The sequence below is a fragment of the Cibotium barometz genome, chromosome 48 (assembly GCF_041138505.1).
Source record: "Cibotium barometz isolate CiBa-2024 chromosome 48, ASM4113850v1, whole genome shotgun sequence".
NCBI classification, from domain to species: Eukaryota; Viridiplantae; Streptophyta; class Polypodiopsida; order Cyatheales; family Cibotiaceae; genus Cibotium; species Cibotium barometz.
The window spans coordinates 18,682,640-18,688,639 of record NC_141093.1 but is presented as its reverse complement, the minus strand read 5'-3'; positions in this window follow the sequence as shown (position 1 = coordinate 18,688,639).

The window sequence follows — 6,000 nt, the reverse complement described above, 5'->3', positions numbered from 1 at the left end:
GTCTCGGGGGGGTCACTATATGTAAAATATCCCTATCGCGTGCGTTCAAGGCCTATATTTTAAATCCCTTATTTGTGGATTTTTTAATCTATATAATATCCCCTTTTCTTTATGAATCTGTAAATTTTTTTGAAAAAATTTTAAATCATACCCTTATGTAAATATATTTCTGTAAGTTTCATAAATTAAAATTATGCTTCTGTTGAACGCACGTGATATTCACATTTTTTTGTGAGTGACCCCCCCGAGCCATTAGTCCAGCCTAACCCCATCCAGTCCCATGGGTTAGCCAACTACCCAACTATTGTAGTGATAGAATCCGTTTAGGAATTTGGTTATGTTTTGTCCCAGGTATACCAGGGAAAAGAGTTTCGAGGCCCCCTAGCCGGCGCTTCATGCAAACTTCAAGATAGTCACACCACTTACACACCTAATATGAAATGGCCTGTTTCACAGATTCAGCTAACTTTAAAACAATCTTTTAATGAAATCATAGTATCACTGATCATAATCCTCCAAAATATCCGGTTGATTTCTAGTTTCCAATCATTCCTTCATCAGTGTACCTATGGCATCATTGGCAACCAGAACGCTCACAACCTATCCACTAAGGGGCCTTTTCAATAGTTCCTAGCTCATAGTACGCAAAAATATATTTATAAAAATCCAGATGGACTCTCCGTTGAAGATCAGCAAGATCAACCAACAGATCCATATAAAAGAGCCATGGACTCATCTGTTGAGGACCAGCAAGGTCAATCAACCAGATCCATGCCCAAATGGTATCTCTGGTGCCTCCTCATGTTCACCTTCAATGTAGTCCCACTATCCTTGAACTCTTTTATATGTGTAGCAGTTGGATTAATCTTTGGTATCTCTGGTGCCTCCTCATGTTCACCTTCAATGTAATCCCACTAACCTTTTCCCATTCATCAGGAAATTTGTCAATCTAAACCTCCAATCATGGAAGTTTTTCTTATGAAGCTTCTCTACAACAATCTGGTTTATTCCATCATTCTACATATTTTCTATAAAATAAATTTACCAACAACAACACTCTTTCTTGACCTGCACAAACTGTTGTATTCTCTGCCCGGTACTATACTACACCCAGATTGTCACAACCAGTGACTTTACTTTGCATACATACACCCAATGTGACATTTTTGAGAACTTTTTGCAGTAAAAAAATGTCTGCACAACCAATCGCCCTTTTTGCAATTCCAAAAAGAGAGTTCTACAGAGAATCGAAACTTACCCGCCGCCGCGCAGTGCTTTGTGATCGTTTGTGAATTGAAAAACGGAGGTCTAGATGCGCTCAAAATGCATTTTTGGCTTGAAAAATTCTGTCATGTAGCTCTCCTCCCGCAAAGAAAGCTCCTCAATTGGAGTTTGTTTGCTGGTGTGCCTCCAGAAGATCTCCCAACAAGGGTGTACTAGCCAACACAAAGGGGGAAGAGTAGATGAAGCTCTTACCCTCATACCACTTTGTGTTGTGCTTCTCTTGCTTGCTGCTCAGCCCTTAGCATGAGCCAGGCTCTGATACCATGAAAAGATGCAGGGGAGAAGAGAGATGGAGCTCTTGCAAGCACACACACACTCACACAAACCTTAGAAGAGAACACACAAGGTGAAAGGCTGAAAATTCTTCTTCTTCTTCACATAACAAAGAAGGTCTACAAAGAAGATAAAGTGACTATAACACACATAATAGAGTATATACAAGCGGTCCATAATGTGAACACGCTAAGAGGAGTGGGTAGATGTGGACTAGTTGGTGTAGTGCAGATGTAGAATCTCTGGTGAAGATATGTCAGTGCTGCCAACTTCCAAACGTGCCAGTGATATAAACGTCGAATGGTCATGCAGGCACCTCGTGAGTGTCAGCTCATGTTGAGCTTGACATCTCAACATTCCGAAGTGAGCAAGTGGGCTCAAAATGGAATTCGTGTCTAGGCTGGCTAGATACATGCACACACACTTGTTGAACACTCCAATTTATCATTGAGGGGGGGAGTATTGAGATTTGCGTTACATCAGGGAAATGCTAAATTGTATGGATGATGGGTGAGTGAGAAACACCTTGCTTAAGAGGGGATGGGAGGTTGCAAGATGAGGGTACTCACTTTCATTCACTCTCTCTAAAATTGGGACATCCATGCATCTCGGGCGGAGTACCTCGATCGTGATAGTGTCGTGAATTAAAACACGACACGTGCCTCCCAAGCCTAAATCGACATATCTCGATCGAGATGCCAACTAATGCCATGCTAGCAGGTCCGGGTTTCCAAGCATCATCCATGTCACCATTACATGTCACCGCCACCACAATATCTCGATCGAGATATCTATGCCACTCGGATCCACATCACGGCCACGCTGTATCCCCCTAGGCGTATTTGACTAGCACATCTCCATCGTCCACGTATCTCGAACGAGAAATTAACATCAAATCGCGACCATTCATTGTTCGAGATAATGGGATACAATCTCCACCGTCCCCATATCTCGATCGAGATACTGAGATCAAATCTCCACCGTCCAAATAACTCGTTTGAGATACTGAGATCAAATCTCCACCGTCCAAATATCTCGTTCGAGATATGTAGATGCAATATCCACCGTCCAAATATCTCGTTCGAGATACGTAAATGCAATCTCTACCGTCCATTCAGGTACGTTGAAAGATGCGATCTCAGCCGTTTAAATATCTCGATCGAGGTATATAATGAATCTTGACCGTCGACATACCTTGGTCGTGGTAATAACTTTCTTGACCGTCGACGACATACCTTGGTCGTGGTAATAACTTTAAATCGTAGCCGTCCATGTACCTTGAACGAGATAGTAATACCAAATCTCAGCCGTCGATCCTTCACCAACCCTAAAATTAAGTGTGTATCTTGGCTGTACGTTGCACTAACCCTAATATCCAGAGTGTTAATCTTGCAAACCCTAAATTGCATGATTTTACCGACCTCGATCGAGGTTATAAAACCGGAAAACTTTTTTTTTACCTCATTTGTCACAAGTCGTTTTCACTCTCCTTGCTCTCTTGATTTGGATTAGCATTAGTGAGCCCATTAGCATTGTTTTATAGCTTCATTAGTGCTACTTAGCACTAAGCATTAGACCCTTCACATTAGACCCTTCACATTGGACCCTTCACATTGGACCTTTGTGTTTGGCTTAGGTTTTAGCATGGAGGGCCATGAGGAGGGCCGCTCATCTATTGCGGACCTCATCGCAGAGATAGACCACGAGTTAGCGGCTATCCGTAGGAGTGCTAGAGACACACCATCTACTTACATATTGTGGCAGACTTGGAGGCGATGCTTTCGTCCCTTCGTAGCCTTCACGATATTGTTTATGTAGATGAGTGGATAGCCCACCATCGCACTGCTCCTGTGTCACATGGCCTGACATATCGTCAGGTCTGTGATCTTGCTCCGATTAGGGATGGAGCGTACTTAGATCTTTTCCTCGATAGTCTTGGGATGAGGCCTGGGGGGGCGGGCAAGCCCCTTACTATTTCGCGGTGTTCGCATCCTCGTATGGCGGCACATATCTATAGTCGATATGTTGCCGCATATGGGAGGATGCCGAACAATCGCCAGATTCCCATATACTTCGCAAAGCAATTATATGCGGAGTTTGTCTTAGGAGAGGAGGTGGATTACACCAGCGATCGGCCGGGTGGTGGTGCTGGCCGAGGCCGTCTCCAGGACCAAGGTAGGCGGCCTCCACCCGCCCTTCATGTAGCACCTACTACAGATCCTTCATTTGTGCCATTGTCGACAGTAGAGGCACTTGGCACCCAGGTCGGCATCGACGTACGGAGTACCACACAGAGAGCATCCAGCACGTGGTGCGCCTGTTCTCAGGATCTATACCGACGATAGATGTCGAGGTATTTACATATATATTACTTCTTAAGTATTTTTAGTCATTTATTTACATGTTTATATGTACTTTTCTATATTTTTACATGAGCGGCATGGTTGATTGTGTCACATAGGGTCCTACACCTACTACTGAGAGACTCACTCAGGAGTTGGTAGAGGCGAGAGCGGAGATTGACCGCCTCAGAGCTACATTACAGACGGCAGAGGCAGCTAGGCACAGCATCTGAGAGAGTCCGACATCCAGCAGGTAGGTTTCTCTTGCACGTAAAAGAGTTATAATTAAGGTCCTAAGTTATAAATTTCTTTAAGTAATACCTAATGAGAGACTAATGAATTATTTTAATGCTTTACTTTTTTGCGTAGGTTCGGACCGAGGTAGAGAGCTCTAGAGCTGAGGTACAGCATCATCAGATTATGGAGCGGATTGCCCAACATAGGGCAGAGCAGTTGATGCTGCATGTTCAAGAGTTTCGCAGATCCTCGGACGTGACAGGCTATTCTTCTTGAAAAAATGCCTATTTTCCAGCTAAAGCCAAGGGCGCCCACTACATGAAACTAGATAACCTCATCTTGCAACCACCCGGATGTTGAAATATGTAAGCTTGGTTTATGTGTGTGTGGGAAAGCACCTTAGAGGTGCAAGATATTATTGTATGGGATGTGATTTCTGAGAGCCATAAAAGAGGATGTGGAATAGAGGTTTCCACATGGCATGATGATGTGTAAAGTGGGATAAGGCTAGAGGGCCTATATCATTGTATAGTTCAATTGAGATATGCAATAGAGCTTGTGTCTTGAGTGTGCAATCTCTCTCTCTCTCTCTTACGTAGTTCTTATGTGGTTTAACCTACCTTAATTACATTGCTTAATTTATACCATCATCAATCCCATTTTAGGATTGTTTAACATGAACACCCCCTGGAGTCTTTGCCTATGCATTACCTCTTGCATTTTTTTAGAAGCTTGGAGGACAAATATCTGACCGGGGTCAAAGACAATAGGAATCTGATTCAAGTTACAATCAAAACTGATCATCAGAAGTAGGTGAGAGTTTTTTTGGTTAGCTGGGTGTCAGAGGAGGTCAAAAGGGAGTTAGGAGTGAAGATCTGAGCTATTGGAAGTCAGGTCTGGCATGGGATAATAGCTGGAGGAGTTAGCTCATCAGTTTGAGGGGTTTTTGAGAAGTGTCTAAGTGTGATAGCTAAAGGACACAGGATATCAGTTGAGTAGATTAGTATTCTGGATTCGTGGTTGGCTGGTGTTATGGTGCTAATTGATAGTGTTCCCCCCACGATGGTGTTTTATGAGATGAGCTTATAGAGGCATACTCCCCCAAGGCATCATTATTTTGGTGCTCCCATTGAGGAGGGCTCTGAGCACCCTTCAATTTGCATGTTGTTCACACCAGGCATGATTATACTTATGGAGAAGCCATGAGTTTTTTATGGGTATGGGTTTGAGGATGTTCATACATTTGCTTGCCATGTTTGGAGAGAGTGCGAACATACATGGATTAGAGATGATATGGCTTGAGGGATGTTCCTTGCACTTAGGATTATAGGGCATGCGGCTCTTTGGTATTCTACTTTTCTTGATCATGTGCAGGATAGTTGGAAGCTATTATCAAGGGCTTTGATTCACAGGTTTTCAATGGATGGAGGCAAAAAGAGGCTTCGACAAACCTGACAAATATCAAGCAGTGTGATGGAGAGATGATTTCCAAGTTTTATCTCAGATATGAGGATGCTTGGTTTGCTTATCTTGATTTGTTTGATAGTGTGGATATGGAGAACGACTACCTCTAGTTTATGCGCTTTGTGGAGGCCTGGCACTACAAGGGATCGAGCTCATACCCGCGCTCCTAGCCGCTAAACATGACTTGTGGAAAAAAAGTAACGGGCCCATGTATCAGCGCGTGTATCATCGCAGCCAGAGACATACGTGTAAAAGCGCGTGTATAGAAACAGTCAGACGTGCTGATACGAGGGCGTATACACGCGTTTTGTCAATTTAGCTACACTTAGACGCGCTAATACGAGGGTGTATACACGCGTTTTGTCAATTTAGCTACGCTTATACACGCACATTTCACAGA